The sequence below is a fragment of the Mirounga angustirostris genome, unplaced genomic scaffold (assembly GCF_029215605.1).
Source record: "Mirounga angustirostris isolate CCGP_5_RB_7025 unplaced genomic scaffold, mMirAng1.0.hap1 SCAF_8, whole genome shotgun sequence".
NCBI classification, from domain to species: Eukaryota; Metazoa; Chordata; class Mammalia; order Carnivora; family Phocidae; genus Mirounga; species Mirounga angustirostris.
In genome coordinates, this window is record NW_026991716.1 from 54,654,608 (window position 1) to 54,679,643 (window position 25,036).

The following is a 25,036-nucleotide window of genomic DNA, read 5'->3' on the forward strand; positions in this document are numbered from 1 at the left end:
TTCTTTATTTATTTTTAGTTTTTATTACTGAGGTATAGTTGACATACAATGTTATATTAGTTTTAGGAGCACAATATAGTGATTTGACAATTCTGTACATTATTCAGTGCTCATCACAAGGGCAGTCACTACCTGTCACCATAAAACATTACAATACTATTGACTAAATTCCCTATGCTGTACTTTTCATCTCTGGGACTGACTTATTTATTTGTTTGTTTGTTTGTTTGTTTATAAAGATTATCTTTTTTTTAAGTAAACTCTACACCCAATGTAGGGCTCAAACTCACAACCCTAAGATCAAGATTCTCATGCTCTACCGACTGAGCTGGCCAGCCACCTCTCCATGACTTATTTATTTCATAACTGGAAGTTTGTACCTCTTAATCCCCTTCACCTATTTCGCCCATCCCTCCACACCCCTCCTCTCTGGCAATCACCAGTTTGTTCTCTGTAATTATGAGTCCATTTTCTGCTGTTTTTGTTTGTTTTTTAAATTCCACATATAAGTAAAATCATATGGTATTTGTCTTTCTCTGTCTGACTTATTTCACTTAGCATAATATACTCTAGGTCCATCCATGTTGTTGCAAATGGCAAGATCTCATTCTTTTTTATGACTACTATTCCATTGCATATTATACCACATTATAGTGAAATTTTTACTTCTTCCCTTACAATATGGATGCGTTTCATTTCTTTTTCTTATCTGATTGTGCAGCTAGGACTTCCAGGACTATGTTGAATAAAAGTGGTGAGAGCGGACACCCTTGTCTTTCCTGATCTTAAAGGAAAAGCTTTCAGTTTTTCACCATTGAATATGATGTTAGCTGTGTGTTTGTCCTTTATTATGTTGAGGTATGTTCCCTTTAATCCACTTTGTTGCGAGTTTTTATCATGAATGAATGTTGACTTTTGTCAAAAGCTTTGCAGATTTGAACCATCCTTACATCCTTGGAATAAATTCCACTTGTTCATGGTGAATGATCCCTTTAATGTATTGTTTGATTTGGCTTGCTAATATGCTGTTGAGGATTTGTGCATCTGTATTCATGAGAGATATTGACCTGTAGTTTTCTTTTTTGTAGTGTCTTTGTTTGGTTTGGGTATCAGGGTAATGCAGGCCTCATAGAATGAATTTGGAAGCTTTCTTTCATCTTCTGTTTTTTGGAATAGTTTGAGAAGAGTGAGTATTAACTTTAAATGTTTGGTAGCATTCACCTGTGAAGCTATCTGGTCCTGGACTTTCGTTTGTTGGGAGTTTTTTGATTATCAATTCAGTTTTGTTAGTAGTCTACTCAGATTTTTCTATTTCTTCCTGAATCAGTTTGGGAAGACTGTTTCTAGGAGTTTAGCCATTTCTTTTAGGTTGTCCAATTTGCTGGCACATATTTCTGTAGCATTCTCTTACAATTTTTTGTATTTCTGCTGTGTCAGCTGTTACTTCTCTCTCATTTCTGATTTTATTTTAGTTCCCAGGTGTTTTTTTTTTTGGTTTTTTTTTTTTTAGATTTTCTTGTTTTTTTTTTTTTTTTAGATTTTCTTTATTTATTCATGAGAGACAGAGAGAGAGAGAGAGAGAGGCAGAGGGAGAAGCAGGCTCCCAAGGAGCAGGGAGCCCGATGGGGCACTCGATCCCAGGACCCTGGGATCATGACCTGAGCTGAAGGCAGACGCTTAACCATCTGAGCCACCCAGGCGCCCCTTTTGGTTTTTTTTTTTGATGAGTCTAAGCTAAAGAATGATTAATTTTGTTTATCTTTTCAATGAACCAGCTCTTGATTTTATTGATCTTTTCGACTGTTCTTCTAGTCTCTATTTCGTTTATTTCTGCTCTGTCTTTATTATTTCCTTTTTCCTAATAACTTTGGGCTTTCTTTCTTCCTTTTTCTCTAGTTCCTTTAGGTGTACAGTTAGATTATTTATTTCAGATTTTCCTTGGTTGTTTTTTTTTTTTAAGAGAGAATGAGCGTAAGCAGAGAAGGGAGGAGCAAAAGGAGAGGAAGAGAGAATCTTAAGCAAGCTCCACACCCAGCATAGAGCCTGATGCAGGGCTCGATCTCATGACCCTGAGATCATGACCTGAGCCGAAATCAAGAGTCAGATACTTAACTGACTGAGCCACCCAGGCATCCCATTTGATGTAGAACAATATATATTGCTATAAACTTCCCTCTCAGAACCACTTTTACTGTGTCCCAAAGATTTGGAACTATTGTGTTTTCATTTTCATTTGTCTCCATGTATTTTTTTATTTCATCTTTGATTTCTTCATTGACCCATTGATTGTTTAGTAGCATGTTGTTTAATCTCCACATGTTTGTGTTTTTTCCATTTTTTTTCTTATAATTGATTTCCAGGTTCATATCATTGTGGTCAGAAAAGATGCTTGATTTGATTTCCCTCTTCTTAAATTTATTGAGACTTGTTTTGCGGCATAACATCTGATCTGTCCTCGAGAGTTCCATGTGCACTGGAAAATAATGTGTACTTTGCTGTTTGGGGATGGAATGTTTTGTATATATCTGTTAAGTCCCTCTGGTCTAATACGTCATTCAAAGCCACTGTTTCCTTACTCAGAAAATTTTCTGCCCATTGGTATGAGTGTGATGTTAAAGCCCCCTACTATTATTGTATTATTATTTCTCCCTTATGTCCATTAATATTTGTTTTATATATTTAGGTGCTCCTATGTTGGGTGCATAAAAGTTTACAATTATCATATCCTCTTGTTGGACTAATCCTTTTATTACACAATATCCTTTTGTTAATCTTTGTTTTAAAGTCTATTTTGTCTGAGACCAGTGTTGCTATACCCCAGCTTTGTTTGCTTCCATTTGCATGGAATATCTTTTTCATCCCTTCCCTTTCCGTCTATACGTGTTTTTAGGTCCGAAGTGAGACATAGGCATATGGCAGCAGCATATAGTTAGGTCTTGTATTTGTCCTTTCAGTCACCCTAGGTCTTTCTTTTTTTTAAGATTTTATTTATTTACTTGACAGAGAGAGAGCACAAGTACGGGAAGCAGCAGGCAGAGGGAGAAGCAGGATCCCCGCTGAGCAAGGAGCCCGATACAGGACTCGATCCCAGGACCCTGGGATCATGACCTGAGCCGAAGGGAGCAGCTTCACTGACTGAGCCACCCAGGTGCCCCACCCTATGTCTTTTGATTGGGGCATTTAGACCAACACATTTAAAATGATTTTCTATCTTGTTGAAGTTTTCACTGAGTTCATGTACCTTCTCTCAAGTTCATTGAGTATCTTTATAACCATCGCTTTAAACTCTTTCTCAGTTACATTGCTTATCTTCATTTTATTTAGTTCTTTTTCTGGAGTTTTGTCTTTTTCTTTCATTTGGGGCATATTCCTCGGTCTCCTCATTTTGTTGACTTTGTTTGTTTCTATGAATTAAATGGAAAAGCACTTCTTCCAGTCTCAAAGGAATGGCCTTGTATAGGAATGTCCCTGGGTAGACTGCATGTGCCTGGTGGCTTTTACTGGCTGGGTTGAGCTATAGCAGGCACAGACTGGGGGGGGGGGGGGGGGGGGGCGGGGGGAGAGGGGGGCCCGTTGGGTGAGGGGATCCACAGGGCACTCTACACAGAGATGCCAGACAACTGAAGCTGAAGCAGGTGCAGGCTGGGGCAGAGGCGGGGCGGGGGAGTGTTCTCAGGGTGTTCCACGCCGAGGCCTGGCAGGACGGCTGAAGCTGAGATAGGCACAGACTCGGTGCTCCAAAGAGGGAGCACCCTAGCAGGACAGCTGGAGCTGAGGTGAGCATGGGCCAGAAGATCCCAGAACGCTCCACGTGGGTGGGAAGGGACACAGCAGGATAGCTGGAGCTGAAGTAGGTAGGTGCTAGGAGGTCTCAGGGCGCTCTATGCAGAGGATGCCCTGATGAGTCATTTGGAGCTGAAGCAGGCGTAGGCCAGGTGTCTCCCAGGGTGCTTGGCCCTGTGTTGCCTTGGCCAGACAGCTGGAGCTCCAGGGGTACTGTCCAGGGGTGTTCTGGTGTGTGCTGTGTTAAGGCCACCTTAGCGGTGTGGCTGAAGCTTGGGCGGGTGAGGGGGGGCTACCCTAGGGGTCCAGCTGGGGCCCGTATGGACTAAGGGCCCCGGACTCACTAAAGTGGCAGGCTGGCTAGGGCACCCAGACACAGCACTCTTGTCTGTGTTATCAAGGTGGAGGGGGAGCATAAACAATGGTACTCACCAGTCCCTCTGATCCTAAAGAGCATTCCACCTGTCCCCCGCCATTTGGTAGACACTCAAGGGCTGGTGAGACCTTTAAATTCTAGGTATCCTTTTAAACCATGGCTTTTTTTCCACGCCCCAAGGAAAATAAATCTGCTCCTTGTCCCTCAGTACTATCCATTCCCATTGTACTTAACATCACCTGGGGTGGGATTCCCGTGGTTGCCATGTCTCCATCTCTCCTGTCATTCTCTATATGTCTCGCTATCAATTGTTGTGTAGAAGCTGTTCAGTCAGCTCTCACTTCTTCAGGAAGATTTGCTCTCTACGTAGGTGTTGATCTGGTGTGCCCATGGAGGAGGAGAGTTCAGGGTTTTCCTACATTACCCAAATTTTGTGTCTTCATATCAAAATGCCTTTCATGCAAATTGTCACAACAGTGAAAATGTCTTTTTATTTCTAGGTAAACCATTGAATCCTTAGTCTTGTTATTAGTCACTCAGCCTCCCTAGTGTTGCTGTGACTAGTTAAGTAAAGGACTTCTGCTGAATAACTGATATATATTATTTATTTTAATAGCATTCTTGAAAAGTATTAATAAATGCACAGAGACTCTATAAAATGTTGAAGAGTTTAAGCAACAAAGCAACATTTAAGTTGCAGCATTTATAAAACATGGTATTTACTTGTTTGTTGATTTATTCATTCACATTCCCATGTTCTCTCTTGGTGCTAGGAGAGCAGAGAGATAGGAAGACATAAGAAAGATTAAAAACCCTCACAAACTAGGTAGAGACAAGAAGGTGAATAAAACTGGAGCTTAAAAAAAAAAAAGTTCTCTGAAATGGAAGGAAGGAAGAGAGCCCTCATTCATAATGTGTTATATGATTTAGATTTTTACTCAGGTAAGATATTAGAAAATCACAGGTTAACCACCTAAGTGTAATAATTTTCAAATAACTTAGAAGTATGGTCTGATTTATTCTAAGATATGCTATCACTAACTTAAAAATTTATCTTTGAAGAATAAGTCATAAAAATACTATGATTTTTTTCCTACAGTAAACATTTTTCCTATTTATTCTTATTGATCCTATTGGAAATCTGGTTTTTATTACCTTGTTTAAAATCTAAACATCAGTAAGGTAGCAAAGCATATTTTAATGGCATTTAAACCTGTTGCAACCCTGAGCAAGTAGAAGACTGGCAATAAGACTTTAATCTGTCAGCTGGGCAATTTTCTAAACCTGTCACTAAATTCTCTGAATCCACCTATCCAAAAGGTCAGCAGAAGTAAAGGCTTCATTGCACAAGTTGATACCAGTACTATGTCCTCTGCCAAGAACACTTGGTAAAATAAAGAATTCCATTGTTTCAAAAGGTTGATCTAGCAACTTAGTCAGAAAGGTTTTCTTTATACTAATTTAGATCAAGAGACAGAATAAAATCAAATAACTGTTTTAAGGTAAAGGCACTTCAAAGTAGTGCTTAAGGGCTCTAACATTTGATAGATCTGGGTTTGAATCTTGGCTCTACCAGCTGTGAGATCTTAGTTTAGCTTCTCTATGACTCAATTTCCCCATCTGTAACATGGCTCAAATGCAGCAGAGACTGCCGGCTGTCTCTCAGGACCCATTCTCCCCTTCATCCTTAGCAATAGAACCTTAATTTTTAGCTAGACACATAAATAACTGGAAAAAAAAAATCTCTTTTACAACTAGGTGTGGTCATTACTCTAAGTTCTGAGATATATGTGGAAACAGTATACGCTACTTCTGGGAAGTGTCTTTAAAGAAAGAGGGTGTGACCTCCTCACCTTTCCTTCTTCCTACAGCTGGAATATGGACATGATGGCAGGGGCTCTAACAGCCTGATTTGTCCATGAGGTAACCTTATGGGTGAAAGCTAAATAATATGCCAGAGGTTTAAAACACAGATTGAATCCCTGCCACTCTGTCATATCAGCCCTGGACTGACTACTTCTGGAATATTTGAGCAGGAAAGAGAAATAAACCATCTACGTAAGTCATCGTTTGAGGGTATATAATCCTCTCTCTGTCAAACTAATCCTAATTGATAATACTACCACAGAGAAAGGTTTTAAGAATTAGGGGCACGTGGGTGGCTTAGTCAGTTAAGCATCCGCCTTCACCTCAGGTCATGATCTCGGGGTCCTAGGATCCAGCCCCACAGAGGACTCCCTTCTTGGCGGGGAGCCTGCTTCTCCCTTTCCCTCTGCCCCTCCCCCACCACGTGTGCACACTCTTTCCCTCTCTTTCTCTCAAATAAATAAAATCTTAAAAAAAAATGAAAGGTTTTAAGAATTAAATGAGATCATGTGTCAGCTACATAGTAAGTGCACAGTAAGTGATACCTATTATCATTATCATTATTATTCAAAGATATATCATTCAAAGATAATATTATTATTATTCAAAGATGATATTATGGGCTAAATATTCAGAAGAACGAAATATATCTATAAAAGCTTACCTTTCAGACCAGTGGCATTAAGGAATTATAAAGACACCTATCAAAGGGTAAACTCTATCCTGGGAAGCAACTTTTAATGTTATTAGGATAAATTACCTGTGATAAAGAAAAGAGGTCAAATAGGCCTGGAATAGCTCCCAATCTCCATGGTAATCACATGTTTTCTTATACCAAGTATTGTCTAATGTTCCCAGTCTGAAAGACCCTGAATTCTAATGACAAACTTAAAATGGAAAATACAGGTATGTACATGGAATTTGCTGTAAAGCCAAACCTCTGACTGGTGACGGATCTCCTGATGGTAACTTCAATTGTCAACAACAGCACTATGCAAAAAAGAAACAATTTTGAAAAGAGAAACTCTAAAAGCTCAAAACAAGGATCATTACTAGGGAAAAAAACACACAATAATAAATAAGTAATATAAACATACTGCATCAGAATTTGTCAAGAATCCTTTGAAATTACATAATGTGTATGAGAGATACTGATGGAGAATTCGAAGATTCCGGAGCTGCCTCCCTCGACCCCTAATCATAGACTATGTCCAAAATATGTCATAAGAAGTTTTCTATTAATGCGACACAATAGTTTTGCAAAGCATCCATTGTTTTACCTCTTTCCCATAATTCTACTGCTGCCAGAACACACCTTAGATGGTTATTTTACTTCCCCTAATTATTGCAATACTAATTCTGTTGATTTTGTTTACTTTTCTACTTATTTGTACCTAAACTCATAGCCTAAGTACCTTGAGGCCCTGGCAGAAAAGGTGAGAATAAATTTTATAATTGCTATGTATACAATTAGCATTTTAGGCATCCCCATTGCAAAGAACTAGCAATGGAATCTAACAGTGGTAAAGGGTAACAGCCATTCTCCACCTCATCAAGATTCATACTTTTTTGACATTGAGACAAAAAAAGAAGGTGGCAGGTGACATAGGTATCAGCATCAAAATTTTACAAGTAAACGAATATAGTGCTCAGAGATGCTAATTAACTTGACCAAGGTCACACAGGTTATTTGTGAGTCTCCAAACCAAGATTTGATTTTACATCTTTTTAACTCTATAGCTAGGGCTCTTTTCAGCAAGCCATTCAGCCTCCACTATGTACTAACAACAGTGAGGATAAAAGCGGGATTTTGCCTTTAATATTTGGAATAGTAATGCAATAATCATGAATGTACCTGGGAAGTTGCAGAAAAGATTTTTTTTTTTTTAAAGGTGACTCAACATTGAGAAATACTAAGAGATTTCAGATCAAAGAAAAGGTACTCTTCAGGCCCGACATGTTTGGGAATTCAGTATCTTTCAGATTTTAGAAAGAAAAAAGGGATATATACCATATATTACAACACACTTCCAATAGGATCTAGATGGCACCCCATTATCAAACACATTAATATTTCTGTGGTAAAGCATATGAGTATTCACACTAAATAGGATAAATAAAAGCTATAAAAGTCACATGTCGGTTCAGTAGTTTTCATGGCTCAGTGAGTTCAGGTCAGGTCAGGTTTTGAGTTCCTAAAATACTTCCCCTTTTCATTGCTTTTTGGATTTCCTAACTACAGGTAAGGGACATGGGCTTATACTATGTCCTGTCTCACCAGGTGAGGGAAATACTCATGATAAACTGATTATCAGAACTGACTTTCCGCTAACAGAGTGAAGGCACCACATAGGCCAAGTTTGTCCCATAGATTTGGCACAAGCTTGTTTCCTGTTGGTGACTCCATTACAGTCCATTATGTGACTCAATTGAATTTAAAAGTAGGCCATGAAAATGAAATACAGGTCAGTCTACTAAAATCCAGGTAAGCTATTAAGTAATTCATGTGTGACTGTTCTAATTCAATGCTAAAACTATACTTAACTTCCAAGTTTTACACTTAACTTGCAAATAAACAATGGAGAAAATTAGGAAGTACTATACATAGATTATTAGTCCTTGAAATTCAATCATTAATGTACCATTAAGGTCCATCCTGTTCAGATTAAAGACATTTGTTATATCATCCTTTACTTTGACAGATGGACAGGAAATAAACATTCAGCATATTACAATTCAGCAAACAGGGAGCCTGGCTGGCTCAGTCAGTAGAGCATGCGACTCCTGATCTCACGGTTGTAAATTCAAGCCCCACATTGGGTGTAGAGATGACTTAAAATTAAAATCTCAAAAAAATTAAAATAAAAGGCGTTGATTAAAAGAACTAAATAAATACAAATAAAATAAAATTCAGCGATCATCTCTACCCTGTAACTGTGTAAACCTAGGGAGTGATTTAATGTGTTATCTGTCGTTTGTTGAGGATCCTCTCTATCTGGATCTAACATATTCTAAAACTACAGATAAATTTGCAAGTAAGCTTATAGTCACCAAAACAATTAACCACTAACTATCTTACATTGTTACACTCTGGTATTGCATTGATATTTTTCTCTCCTGTTCTGTGTCTCTTCTTATCTTCAGTCTTCCTTGATTCTACAACTGAAACTATTCTCCGTTAGCTGTTGTAAAATTCTTATTCTCCAATGTTGAAATACATTGGTCTTGAGCCTCAGGAGATTTATCAATTAATATTGCAAAGAACTAGGAAAAAATAGTGAAAAACTGAAAATGGACACAGACATCTAAAAATGATTTTGGCATAATTGTTTCCCTTAATAAATTTGTGGCCTGTGCTTACAACATCATTGTCTGCTACTCTTTTGGATTTTTTGCCTTGTAAACAGAGAGTAAAGAGACCACATAATTAGACCATGTGCTATAGGAAGTATGCTGCATGAACAATCCGTTTTAAAACTGAATAAGAAATATAAATAAATAAATAAATAAATAAATAAATAAATAAATAAATAGCAAGAAAAGAAGAAACCAGAAAGTAATTTTTCAATTACTGCCTAGAAAGTAATTTCTGGCTTGTCATATCCTAACATAAAATAAATCATTTTTTTTTTATCGGTTCTCAATTCAATTTTTTCCCCAATCTAATTCTATACCACAGAAGCTCATGTGGCATCGGGAAGATGCAGCCGCCTTCCTGTGTAGAAATGCACAAAAGTAGCTAATTACATCAAAAACAGAAAGGACATAAACACCCCCCATAAAAAGGGCAAACGACAGATGGCTAAATGCGATAAAGAAGTTCTACAAATATTACCATTAATCACATTAACCACCAAAACAATTTCTTTCCTAAGGGAACATCGTTTGGAAACAAATAGCATATATTTTAGAGAGTGCCCCTTGACCTGTATAAATTGAAAAATAAGCAGATGTGCCTGCCCTTTTGCTGCCTCCCCGGCAGTAATTTATTAATAGTTTCAATTATGTTCACGCACTTTCTGGCTCCACAAAGCCCTTTGTTGCTTTTTCCAGTATCCGTATGCAGAACAAATTCCAAATAACCTTCACCAAATAAGTAACTAAAATTTATCTACATGGGTGTTTTGTGGAGCACGTAGAGACAGCCAACGGGAATCTTATAATAAAATGTATTAATCCAATTCTCTGATTATTCAGATAAACTAAGTGGTCCCTGAAGAGTACTGAGCTGTCAAGGACAAACACTCCATGAGTGGCGAACTCCAGACTAGAACTCTAGTCACTCCACTCCCCCTCCAGGGCTCTTTCCCACGGGCTCCCGCAGATCGTGTTTCATATTGGATCACAACAAGTGGGTAGAACCTTTTGTTAAAGAGGCAGTTAAGTCTTTGTCTTCCACACGGGGCTCTTCAGTTTCTTCATCACAATCCTAAATTTATGCCTTTTTTTTAATTTTATGGGGTTTTATATCACATTTTCTCCAAGGCATTTCAAGAGCTATACTGCAAATTTAAACTATTGTTTCTGTTATTGATTTGAATTTAGCTGAATTATTTACATAATTATGAGTAGAAGAAGAGGTCCAGAAACCATATCCACCATATGAGTGGAATCACCCCCACTTACCTGCTAAAAAAATTTTTTCATCAAAGAACAGTTATATATAATATTGTAGTAGTTTCAGGTGTTTAATATGATTCAACATTTATATACATTATTAAATGATCACCACAATAGTCCGGTTATCATCTGTCACCATACAAAGTTATTACAATATTATTGACTATATTCCCTATGCTGTATTTTACATCCCCATGACTTACTTTCTAACTGGAAGTTTATGCCTCTTAATCCTATTCACCTATTTTGCCTATCCTGACTCTTCCTTTTCCTCTGGCAACGACCAGTTTGTTCTCTGTATTTATAAGTCTCTTTGTTTTGTTTGTTCATTTGTTTTGTTTTGTTTTTTAGATTACACTTATAAGTGAAATCATATGGTGTTTGTCTCTCTGACTGACTTATTTCACTTAGTATAATACCCTCTAGTTCCATCCATGTCATTGCAAACAGCAAGATTTCCTTTCTTTGATGGCAGTAATATTCCATTGTGTATATATACTACATCTTCTTTGTCCATTCATCTATTGATGGACACTTAGGTTGCTTCCATATCTTAGCAATCATAAATAATGCTGCTAGTGAGAGAAAAAAATGATAAACAATAAATAAATCTGTGGGGTAGATCATTCTCATTAGGAGACCCTTGTTATAACTCGGATGAAATAAGCTGGGGTGTTGTCAAATGCCAGAGTTCTTTGTCACGCTCACCAAGACTGTTTCCATGACAAGCTTTTGATAAGAAAAGAGAACCGTGAGAAGCGCTTTCTCCTTGAGGTAGAAAAAGACTCTATAAATTGAGTATTCCCCCAAATTTACTACTTGTATTAGTTAAAAGAACACAATAGTACTATAAAGTAAAATAGTATAACAGCCAGAAAACAAGTATTTGCTCATATATTTATTCAGAGTTGCAATTCCTTAGACAGTGGGAGCAATACCATAATACTGTTTGCTGTAGAAGATTCAGTGCAATGGGTCTGCTTCAATTGCCACATAGGGGGGTTCAAACATAAAGGTAGTTACATGATCTCCTTTAGAAGAGAGGGTCAACTTTAAGAAACAGCCTTAAATAAGGGTCCAGGGTATTTATTTTATTTCACTGTTGATTATATGCTTTCTCAGGTATTATAAACAATACGATGTTTATAAGTGAAATCCCATATCAATCTGCAATAAGCCCCCTCGAAACAGGGCCAAGACATCTGCCTAGAGCATTCTTTGTCTGAATTTTTGGGGATCGTCCACTTCTAGCAAAAAATGTTCTGTTGTCATTCCCAAGTTTCCAAGATACGATTATAAAAATAGCAAAAATAAATTAAATACAGAAAAGGTAGAATTTTACCACTAGGTTTTTATTTTGATTTACAAAGTGCACAGAGGCCTGGGGGACATATTAACAATGTACATTCATATGAAAAGTGATTTCATATTCAAGCCCAGTACCTTCTGAAAACTGCCACAGCAGACGTATTCCTCTAAAAGGACATCAACTGTGGCCTTTGTTTTGCCTTGAGTTAATCAATGGGAAACTTTAAGGTACTATACGTAAAAGTATTTTGAAAAACATAACCATTATGATTTTTATTATATTTATTTATGTCCTACCTGTCGCAAGAAAAATATAGGTGAGGTAACTCATAACTTTAAGAAATATAGGAACAAAATGATTAAGCAGAAGCCTTAGAAGCGATTACACTAAATGAGTTTCAGATTCCTGGCAGCCAAAGCAAAAGAGAAATTCAAGATGTTATTTTTTTTCCTTCCTTTTGTCTGATAAGAGAAAGTATACAGGGATGCCTGGGTGGCTCAGTCGGTTAAGCGTCTGCCTTCGGCTCAGGTGATGATGCCAGGGTCCTGGGATCGAGTCCCTCATTGGGCTCCTTGCTCAGAAGGGAGCCTGCTTCTCCCTCTCCCTGCGGCTCCCCCTGCTTGTGTGCTCTCTCTCTCTGACAAATAAATAAAAAATCTTTTTAAAAAAAAGTATACAAATTCATGTGAAAAGATATATTTGTCTTACCCTGGTATTAAATCAGAGGAAGAATTATATACAAATGACAAAATAACAGATGTTGAATATTATAATGGACAAAACTCTCCATTGCAATTGTTACAGGTACCACAGAGGCACTTTCCATATTAGCATTTCTGAAAGTGGGAAAAAAGATCAAGATAGCGAGATTCATTTATGAAAGTATCATCTCAGAGAACTAAATTAGTGGAATTCGGCCTTTCACAATCTCTTGTCCTAACTTGACTCAAGGATTTGGCTTGGAAAAACTAGAGCAGCATTTCTGAAAGCGTGATCTGAAGATCCCCTGAATCAGATAATTCCAGGTTCTTTTTCAAACGTGAAGATTTCTGGGCCACACTCTAACACTACAGAATCTCTGATTCTGGAATTCAGGAATCTCAATTGTAAGTAATTTTTCCTAGTGAATTGTATCCTTGTAGTGTTTGGTTATTAAACATCTCTCAGGATCAAACCCACCCTTCTCTGTGTGGCTTTGCGAGGCCACAGCTGAGTCTCTGTAACCAAATTTCTCCTTTGCCACCTGGCTCGCTGTTAGGTTCTGCAGATAGGGGGCACTAGAGGGAGCACGGAAACCGGGTGCAAGGAGATGGACCTCGCTCCTAGTTTGCTTACTGTTCCCGTCGGTGTCACCTGGCTGCAGCCTTCCCCCCAGCAGTTCTCATTGTTTCCAGTAGAAGTTGGTTCCATTTTCCACTTAATTTCCATCTCACAGAACCAGGCCAGTGGTGCTCGTTTTGAGCACCAGCATCTTCTGAAGCTGGGTTCCAGCTCCACGGGGCTCTCCTCTGAGTTCCTGAGGCACCAGCACCATCCCAGCAGCTTCCTCACCTCAGAAGTCTGGATTCCTCCTCCAAGCTTCTAAGTCCTAGCAGCCCAACCTTTTCCCTTTGCTCCCTCAGGTCTAATGGCGGCAACTGCTTCCTGCAATTACCCTGTTAGGTTTGTTCCTTTTCAACCTTTCAGTCCTCCAATACCTATATAACCAATTCCCTATATGAATTCTCTAAATAACCGGTAGGATTTGTTTTTCCTGAGTTGGACCCTGACTGATACCAATGTTAAAATTTGAGTTCTACCCTAGACCCAGGAATTGCGTTACTTTGGTATTTATCCAAAGGACACAAAAGTACTGATTTGAAGGGGCACATGCACCCCAATGTTTATAGCAGCATTATCAACAATAGCCAAATTATGGAAAGGGCCCAAATGACCATCAACTCATGACTGGATAAAGAAAATATGGTGTACACACACACACACACACACACACACAGTGGAATATTACTCAGCCATCAAAAAGAATGAAATCTTGCCATTTGCAACGATGTGGATGGAGCTGGAGTGTATTATGCTAAGCAAAATACGTCAGAGAAAGACAATGATTTCACTCATATGTGGAATTTAAAAAACAAAACAGATGAACATAGGGGAAGGGGAAAAAAAAGAGGGAGATGGAGAACAAACTGACAGTTACTGGAGGAAAGGTGGGCAGGGGATGGGCCAGATGGGTGTTGGGCATTAAGGAGGGCACTTGTTGGGATGAGCACTGGGTGTTTGTATGTAAGTGATGAATCACTAAATTCTACTCCTGAAACCAATGTTACACTATATGTTAACTAACTTGAATTTAAATAAAAACTTGAAACAAAAAAAAATTTGAGTTCTTGTGACTTGAAGGATTAAGAAGGTGACAACATATCTCTTAGCCAAGAGATCTCTCACTTATCAATTGTTTAAACTCTTATTTTGGTAGCAGTAAATAAAAGACTAGTACCAAGAGCTTCAACTACTACATATTATTGCCTTAAGAAATTTCCAGAAGCTTTGGGTTCCAGATGAGCACATAAGAAAGTTGAAACTCTGTTATTAAAAATGAAAATCTCTCACATAATCTTTCCCAGATTCAGAGCTAATTCAGTTTTATATAGGAGTAGCCCACTTATGAGCCTCAGAGCAGAACAAAAATTTTTATCAAAAACAGATTTTTATTCTTCCTAAGGGCTTTCATAGGAAACACTACTTGCATTATCTGCAAGACAAAGACCATATATTTAAAGCCACCTATGAAGTTATGCCTAGAAAATTCTTCAAACTCATTTCAATCATCTTTAGTAGGGTACTGCTTCCTCCTGAGCCTGTTGCTCCCTAACACACCTTATGTATGGATTTCTGCCTCCTACACTAGCTCAGGCAGTTTTCTCTGCCTGGGAGTCCTCACTGAATATACAGATATCTAGAGCAGTGTACATAATGGGAACTCACACATGTTGGAAATGGCTTTCATTGCCTTATTTCTACATTAAGCCTTCCTCGGGACTATTCTGCTTTCAACTGCCACGGCAAAGGTTATCTTTTGAATTGCTTGTAGACACGTACAATCTATACATTCCTCAAGAACGAAGCCGTATGTCATATATCCATGTATCCTTACAATGCCTCAAAGACATTGCATCGAATAGTGACTGATAACATTTGCTGAATGAACAAATGAACCATAAATAGTCATCTACATTTTTAAGGAGCCAATCATTTCTCCTGGACTATATGGTAGGTATCTCACATTCTTTTACAAATGTAGAAGATACAAACAATATCCAATGTGTCTTATACTATGTCCACAGTGTTATAAAATAATTGTTTTCATTTGTCTAAATCTGCGTACATGAACTGTTTAAATTTGGGTGCCAATTCTGTGGACCCATTTCCAGTTTTAATCAAGGAAACTAAGGCTCTGAGAAGGTAAGTGACCTTGTCCAAGGTCATGCAATGAGACAGTGATATTCTTGGAATTTGACAAGGGCTCTTTTCACGCACATTACCCAGTCTCCTGGGAAGCTGGTGCTTAGACAGTGATGATGATGGTGATGAGCTCACCTGACAGATTGTTCGTCCTCTGCGGAGACTCGCTTCAACACCAGGAACAACTTGAAAGGAATGACTCACAGTTCCCAGCAGCAGTGCCAGTTCATGTGCTAGGATTCTGACCACAAGTGTAATGATCAGGCCAGGGAGTCAGATTTCTGCTGGATTTAGAAAAGCATCTATGTGTTTATGAAAGGAACACAATGGGCTGGTGATAGTACTGCAGCTCTTGGAGGATCCCCATCTGCCTCTTCAGCCCAGCCAGGAGCATGGCTATGGGAGGACCAAGGCAGGCAGCAGAGAGGTAAGTGTGGCTCCCACGTCCTCCTCCCTCCCATCTTAAGCTAGAGTGGTTGCTGGGTAGCCCAGTCCTCTGTGTTGTTTCACAAAGTCTAATGAGCCATTGAAATCCTTACTGGTCCATGAAACGTCAAGCACACCAGCAACATAAAGGGACACAGTGCAGATCGTGCACACTGAATATATTTCCCTCTCCTGTTGAGCTCTCTGAAAAATAAGGTTAATATACACCTTGGGTGGCACTCTCAACGGAGGACTTGTAGTAAAGAACATGTTTTATAAAAACTGTGTTAATAACTTTAGAGAGCTTTCAGATAATTTCAAAAGGTACCCACCCAGGTTCCCTGGAGTCTCAAAGAAATATTATAATCAATATCTACTCTTCTTCTACAGAATATCTGATACATAAGATGGCCTTATTGCAAGACAAATATTAGATTAGAACAACGATCAAACCGGGTAAAACTTAATTTCCAACATCATCAGTTCAAGTAGGCAATGTGTCTCAAACTTGTGTCAATTGCCCCGACAGTTTCACCTTTCTCACCCCTGCCCCTCCTTCACCTGCTCTTGCCTCTTTTCCTAACCACCCGCTCTTCCCTTTTTACCTTCCTCCCTTCTAATTCTCCCCTACTTCTTTCATTTTGTGGAGTATGGACTTAACCTTAAAGAAATGGCTTTGTTTGCTGCACTTTCTTTCAAGCCTGGTCTAAGCAGCCAGTCCTGTTTGCAGAAAATAAAAGTTAGAAAACTAAGTTTTGTGACCCAAGGGTGGAGGGGCAAGTTATGAATGCTACTGCACAGCCCATCGGCCCCGAGATCATGCCATCAGCAGAGAACTAGGTCCAGTTTTTCTGAGTAATCCCTCATCCACACACATCCTATATTGGTAAAATATGTGCTTCAGGGGAGTTGGCAGGATCTATCAGAGGGCTCAAAATTATAAATTAAGTGTAAAAATATGTTAGCAGTTACCAACAAGTTAGTGTTTCAACTCCTAGAGAAATATTATATTTTGCCATTATAAATAATTATGTACTTTGGCTTTTCACCATTATTTAGATGCCTTTATGGGATTATGAGCAATATTTCATTTTCTGACAAAGGGAAAATTAGAATCATGAAGATTAACTGTTGCTGGAGATCGGGCAAAGATAATAACAGTATAGATTCCTGAAAATGAGCAGATAGAAAATCAATGCAAACAAACTGGCAGAAGGAAGTCAAATTGGAACTATGCAAAATGATGTAACGATGAAGTGCTATCATTAAGATAGTCGTGAGGTTAATTTACTTAACACTCTTTTTCATCCACGGGAGTCAGCAGATTATCCCAAGGTGAAGAAAAGATATAGGTGTAACCTTGTAAGAGGAGAGCTGTGGGACAAAGCTACAGACAAAACCAGCCTGAGAAAAAGGGCACAAAGGCTAAATATTGAATTTATATGGTGTTGCTGGAAGGCAGCCAGGAAAGGTTTGCCCTGCCTTTTATTACCGTCTAATAGTCTAAATGGATGGCCCAAGAAGATCCTACAGGTTACCTTGAAGACCTAGGCACCCAGACACAAGACTGCTTCATATGGGTACTCAGGCTGTTCACTGCACAACTCCAGGGGGCGCCATTCACATAGGCTACAACGTGAACAGAGGCCCCTGAATCTGTGAGATGTGGAGGCCCTTCTGTGATAACCTGCTGGAGTCATATAGAATAAGAGAAAAAAGTAGGATACAAAATCGTACATAAAATATGATAATAAGGGCACCTGGCGGGCTCAGTTGATGGAGAGTGTGACTCTTGATCTCGGGCTGTGAGTTCAAGCCCCATATTGGGTATAGAGATTACTTAAAAATAAAGTATGATAGTGATTTTTTTTCAAATAAAACATATACATAGAAAAATGACCAGAAACTATATCAAAATAATAAAATTTCTGGAGGTACACACGAATTCACTTTTTCTTATTCCTAATTTTCTGTATTTTCAAATTGACCAAATTAGCAGCTTTTTATTTTTTTTTAAGATTTTATTTATTTATTTATTTATTTGACACAGAGAGAGAGCACAAGCAGGGGGAGTGGGAGAGGGAGAAGCAGGCTCCCCGCTGAGCAAAGAGCCTGATGCAGGACTCGATCCCAAGACTCAGGGATCATGACCTGAGCCAAAGGCAGACGCTTAACCGACTGAGCCACCCAGGCGCCCCAATTAGCAGCTTTTTAATCAAGTAACAACTTTTAATACATTAGGAGCTTAAAACATCCAAATTGATACTGTTTATAGCTTCAATGTTATAAAGTGTCAAAGATGTAAGGATTAGAACGGTTTCCACACAGACGTAAAATCCTGTAGAAAAACTGGGCACTATTTTTCTCCATGTGTTTACATTTCAACTGGTTTTGCATTTTACACTATTCGGTAAAATTTAAGAATCAGCTTTGCTTTTCAAAGCCCTGATTTTGAAATTTAAGGATTGGCTTTGCTTCTGAAAGTCCTGATTTTATTACAAATACTGAAGAACCGGAAGGCCGTACATCCCAAACCGGAATGAAGCACAGCTCCCTCAGCTCCAGGGTTCTCTGGATGCTGCTTACCTCTGGGGTTGGCTTCGGTTCATCCCTCAGACCTCCCCCGCCCCTGGGACCACAGGATTCCTGATTCACAGCCAATGGGAAGAAAGACTGTGCATCCCTAAACCAATGACGACCAAGATGAGGGGCTTGGCTGCAATTAACCAGTATGACCCTGGACCAGGGATCGTTAATATCACTGTTACACAGAGGGGAATGGGTGGTATTAAGGACAAATACAGGTTTTGTGAGGGTTAGGATTTACACACTCCGGGAGTTCTCGTTTAGTAAAACTATTTAAAAATACAAATCCCGGGCGCCTGGGTGGCTCAGCCGGTTACACGTCTGCCTTCGGCTCAGGTCATGATCCCGGGATCCTGGGATCGAGCCCCGCATCAGGCTCCCTGCTCCGCAGGAAGCCTGCTTCTCCCTCTCCCACTCCCCCTGCTTGTGTTCCCTCTCTCGCCGTGTCTCTCTCTGTCAAATAAATAAATAAAATCTTTTTTTAAAAAAATTAAAAATACAAATTCATTATGAAAATGAACATTTATTTAGAATTTTAAAAATTGTAAATTTTTTAAATGCAAGGTGCCATGGACATCACCAAATCTAGAAAAGAGAACATAATTTTTTCATTAACTTCCTGACACATTTCCATTACACTTTTTTTACAATTTTTTGGCCACATACTGTTTGCCTCTTCCTATGACAAGTGTATAATAGTTCATAAAGAAAAAATAGAAATAGAATTCAATCTTTCCTCTGGCATATATAATTTGAAATTCCTTTCATATTGATAATTTCAATAACTTTCTTTTAGTATCACAATTAGTTATCAGTGATGTTACACAAATTTTCAGGAACGTTACCAAACTTAGGCTTCTATCAAATTCTTTTTTTCATATATGGTTATAAAATTTGGAAGAATCTTTCACAGCCTAGCTTCTGGATTTGTACCTCTCAAGTTTTAAATCTCCTCCACTACCCACACACTACCAGCACCAGGCACTACAGGACCTCCTCATGGTTCCACACAGACATCCTGTGCCTTGGTTGGTACAGCACAATGGGTGATTTCTGGAAGCCATTTTTACACCAAGGCAGCTAACTGCTCATGGGAGTAATTGCAAACCAGGTAAATATGTGCCATTAAACCCAAATAAAAATATTCTATATTCACCATATCCTCGATTGGATCTCAGAAATGCCCTAGGCTACCGTGCATCACCCAACTGAAGGGCAAGTGTGATGGAGGGGAAGTTGGGAGAGTGAATCAAAAATCAGTCCTAACAGATGAGAGTTAACATGACCATGTTAAACCCGTACCCAGGTCCAATAACAATGCAATCTGTTTGAGAAGTGATCAAAAATATTGTCTAGGAAAAAAAAGTACACAATATGTTTTTTGTTATAATGATTAACTTACATGTGTTTCTTAGTTAACTAGTTAATAATTGATTAATGTATCACATTCCTGATGTGGTTCCCCACCCAATGGCATGAGGGAGGAGGAGACAGACATAGAAATATATCACCTTGACTTTGAAGAACTAGTGACCTGATAGGGGCATCAAAATTTATAAGCATTCATTTTCTGCTTTAAAATACTTGATAGGTTAAAAATAAACAATAAATATATGTTGGCATTATGAATATCTTAATTTTATATTATACACATTAATTACATGAAAAAATAAAGGCTACTATACAACTATTTGAAAATGAGTTTAGTTGGAGATTCACACTGACGTTGTGGAAGAACAGTGCCTTACCCAACTTTAGTGTGCATTGTTTCATCTTGGATTCAAAGCTATTTAACATTTTCATCACTTGTGTGGTTGATGGACTAGAGCGCATGATGATTAAATTTACAGATAATAGCAAATTGGAATAAGTGGTTACTACTTTGGAGGACAGGATTAGAATTCTAAATGACCTTGCAAAGCTGGAAAGTGGAGTCATATAAATAGACTGATGAGCAATTGTGTTGAGAAATGTGTGAGGAAGTACACTTAGGATTTTTTTTAACTACACAAACAAAATGTACCAATTTCTTGAACAATCATTTTTTAAATGCAGAAACCACTACCCGTCACAAATTGAATACACATCAGTAAGTATCGCAATTCCATTTTTAAAATGCTTCATTTTGGAGGTGGTTTAACAACAGTGTAATTGGAATGGAACAGAAAATAATATATTTTCCCACTACGTCTGCTACCATGCAATCTCTCATGGGTCAAGGTTTACTTCAATTCAGGAGAAAATGATTTTCTAAGGGCATTTGACTACAGAGCTTCTGCATCTCTTAGATTTCCCCACTGGGGGGACGGAATGTCAGAGTAGTGTCAAGGGGGCCTAAAATTGGGGTCTGTTCAATCAGTACTTATAAAACATTTATACATAACATTGTACCAAGTACTATAGGCAATAAAATACATAGGGCATATTGTCTCTGGGCAACGGAGGATTTGAAAGGATTAAAAACACAGTAATAATATGCATTTTCTTCCTTAATTAAATAGTAAATTTCACTTATTCCATAATTAAAATTGGTGGCACTGTCAGTTATATCTGTCATTACGATTTCTCCAAAGTTAATGTTATGAGATCAATTGGATGTTAATACAAATAACTATAGAAATATTTATAAAAATAAGTCTGATACCCAGAGCAACATCACAAACAGACTTAGAGTAGCTTTGATGAGTTAGTCACAAGGACTGTGCCCCACACATATCAAAGGATCAGAAAGCTGACAGACTCCAAAACATTATGGTGAGTTAAAAATCAATACATGTTTATTTTTGGCACAAGTCATTTTATTACTCTGCTTTGCTGGTATTTGAAAGTCAGTCACAAAAGTTTAAGGATGTCTCATTACCTTTGCTGAGAGAGTGAAATACACACCAAAAAAATTTGGTTTACAACAGTGGAATTAGAAAATATCTGAATCCAGGAACCCCATAGGAAACAAATCACTGTTTATATTTTATCCACATCATTTTATCCAGTTTTAAGCTATGAATGATTTACAACGTTCCCCCCTGTAACATATATGTTTGCTGTGTTTTATCCTCAAGGATAAAAATGCTCTAAAGAAATTTTCTACTTTTGGGTGCCTGGGTGGCTCAAGTCAGTTAAGCTTCTGCCTTTGGCTCAGGTCATGATCCTGAGGTCCTGGGATTGAATCCCACTGCCTCTCTCTCTGTCGTTCATGAACAAATAAATAAAATCTTAAAAAAAAAAAAAAGATGTTTTCTACTCTCTACAAAATAAGCATCAAGAAAAAGCAACTGCAAGAAAAAGCTACTGTAATTTTTATTATATTATTTATATACCTTTTTTTAAGTCATAATAATAAATTTGAAGTTTGGGGTGTACAGTTTTTAATAGTCTTAGCTATCTGTACAGGGTCCTTCTGTAACTTGAAGTTCCCCCCAGAGCACTCCAGATTTTAAATTCTCCTCTGAGCAAACCCTGTGACTGTAACTCTCAGGATTGGTGTTACTACTTCAAATGGCATTTTTTTTTTAAAGATTTTATTTATTTATTTGAGAGAGAGAGAATGAGAGACAGAGAGCATGAGAGGGAGGAGGGTCAGAGGGAGAAGCAGACTCCCCGCTGAGCAGGGAGCCCGATGCGGGACTCGATCCTGGGACTCCAGAATCATGACCTGAGCCGAAGGCAGTCGCCCAACCAACTGAGCCACCCAGGCGCCCCCTTCAAATGGCATTTTTAAAGATTGTATTTCTACGTTATTACAAAAGGTCGCAAATCAATGAGTTAGAGGGAGTGCCTTCCGTGAAAGAGGAAGGAATGGGAGTAAGAATTGCAAATTAAGGTAAAAAGTTTAAAAACTAAAATGAGAGGACCTTTCATGGACTGATGATGAAAAAGTGGAAGGAAGTATGGAGAATAATGTTCTTAATCATTCTAAAGTTTAAAGAGTATTTCTTTAAATAAACATTTTATTTACTTATTTGAGAGAGAGAGTACACAAGCAGGAGGGAGGGGCAGAGGGAGAAGCAGACTCCCTGCTGAGCAGGAAGCCCAATGGACAGATCCCAGGACCCTGGGACCATGACCTGAGCTGAAGGCAGATGCTCACCCAACTGAGGCACCCAGGCACCCCTAAAAAGTGTTTTTTAAAGGGAGGGTGGCATTTCATGGGTGAGACAAACATTATCTAACAGCAGTTTTCAAGTTTTCACTAGGGAAATGGTTCTCAGAATGTGGTCCCTGGACCAGCAGAATCAGCATCCCCTGGAAACTTTTAGAATTGTAAATTATCAGGCCCTATCCCAGACCTACTGAACCAGCAACTAAGGGGTGGGGCCCACTAAACAAGTTTTGACAAAGCTCTAGAAGTGATTCTATGCATGATAAAGGTAGAGAATCATATTAGTAACACCTGAGAGCTTTTAAAACTACCAATACCCAGGCCCCTTCCCAGACCAACTATACCAAAATCTTCAGGGATGGGGCCTTGGCATCAATGTGGTTTTCAACACTCCCCGCATGCTTCCAATGTTGGGTAGAGAATCTGCCTTAGAGAGCCCTTCTTCAACCCCAGAGAAAAGAGCCAACTGGCTGAACTCCAAAACTAACCCTCCTTCAACAAGATTAGTCAAATCTTGAACCCGTTTACTTCTTTTTCAATGACATGTTCTTAAAAGAAATTTGAAAACCACTGGTTGAACAGAGTCAGGATTGATTCATTCTATTAAAATCCATTAACATCTTTGTCAGTAGATCCTAACCCCAACACAATAAGGACACTGCAGCTTCATTTCATGAAAGGAAGAGAGGAAGATGACCATCCTGACCCATGGGGTGCAGTGAAGACACCTCAACAGCCAAGAATCTGGAGAAAGGGCCACAGCCCTAGTAGAGGGGAAGGTAGCAGAGACTCTTACCATAGGAGTATGAGCAGGCCCAGACAAGGATTTAAAAGAATAAAAAGCAGATAGGGTGTCACACACAAATCTCATTGGCGTCAATCAGAGTTTACCTGAGGCTAGCCTTGTACAGCCAAATGGAGATTAGTCAGATACAAAGATAAATTAGCTCCGAAATTATTTTGCAAATAGTGGGGAAACTTTTTAAAATTTCCTGACATTAAATATACATGCAAATTCCAGGCACTATCTCAGCAGAACTGTGCCCAATCATCTCCATTAAAGGTTCCTCAGAATAGGAGCTGGGGTGTTTACTAATGAAATGATAGATTTTTCAAGAGATACTGTTTGTGGGACGCCTGGGTGGCTCAGTCAGTTAAGCATCTGACTTTGGCACAGGTCATGATCCCAGCGTCCTGGGATTGAACCTCATGCCGGGCTTCACACTCAGTGGGGACTCTGCTGCTACCCTCTCCCCTGCCCTGCCCCCCAACCCCCTCCTCAACACTTGTGCTCTCTCTCTCAAGTAAATGGATAAAATCTTTAAAAAAAAAAAAAAAGAGAGAGAGAGATGGTGTTTCCTGGGTTTCAGTTGGAAGCTGGTATTAAGGGAAAGAGAAACTCCCAGAACTGTTCTATTAGTTTTCTCTAGGACCAAGATTTCAAGAATTTATACTGAAGGTTTAGCAAACATTGTTAGAGGAATCTCCATTCTTCATAAAAAAGAATAGACATATAAAAACCAAGACAATAACTTATTGATTAAATTCTAAAAGATGAGTGTTGAATATTCTGAGTTAAAAGAAATTAGACAGAAATTAGATTGGTTTAACTTTCAGTTGAAGACACTTAGTGTTGAAGTTACATGTCCCAGTATTTAAGCTGTGGCATTATATAAGCAATACATAACTTAAAAATTTTTGAAATATGGTTCAGACATATAAAATACTGCAGATACCAAGTAATGGCATTCAAAAAATAAAAATAGAAAAAGAATAGTTGGGGGTCTCAAGAGTAAAATTTCTTATTTTTAAGATAGCCTCAAAATGTGCTTTAATTTTTCCCTACAACAATAAGTGCAAAAACTTTAACTGCCCCCAGAATCATCTGGGAGCCTTGATAAAACAGATTGCTGGGCCTTCCTTCCTCCAGAGTTTCTGAGTTCAGAGTTCTGGAGTGCAAAATTTAAGTTCTCTGGTGATGCTATGCTATTGCTCTGAGAACCACACTTTGAGAAGCACTGATTTAGAATACTAATTAAATTCTAGCATGTGCGATTTGTTTAAAATTACATAACACATATAATTTACAAAAAGATAAAGAATAAATCAATAAATATACCTGACTCACCATCTAATGTAAGAAATTAAACATTACAGTTGAGTTCCCCTATAAATCTTTTCTGGATTCTATTCCTCTTCAAACTTAACTAGGGGTAATCATTATCCTTCTGTTTAATCATGATTCTTTATGGTCTGCAAAGAACTGCAAATCAACAAGAAACAGGAAAGGTTTTTTGTTTAAAAATGCAGAATATAAATAGGCTATTTTCAGAAGAAACTCAAAAGATAATCAGCAAATATATGAAGTCATGTTTGAACTTGCTAATAATCAGAGGAATACAGGATTTTTAAAAACTATGAAATAACACTTTACATCCATTTAATGGGCAAGAATTAGGAAGCTGGGTAATGCCACGTGTTTGAGGGTTGGAGGGTTGGAGGGTTTAAG

At 38.4% G+C, this 25,036-nt stretch overlaps 1 long non-coding RNA gene across 2 annotated transcripts in view; it reads right to left on the reverse strand.

Annotated features, from left to right (window-relative positions):
- Positions 1-25,036, reverse strand: part of LOC135365574 (uncharacterized) — a 49,330-nt gene that overhangs the window by 4,274 nt on the left and 20,020 nt on the right. Inside the window, exons 2-3 of one of the 2 annotated variants that reach the window (XR_010413664.1) lie at positions 15,552-15,700; positions 11,165-12,591 (exon numbers count right to left, since the gene is read on the reverse strand). This is a non-coding gene — a long non-coding RNA (uncharacterized LOC135365574). Of the gene's footprint in view, positions 1-11,164; positions 12,592-15,551; positions 15,701-25,036 lie in introns of those variants that run through there. The other variant, XR_010413663.1, reaches the window with a different exon arrangement.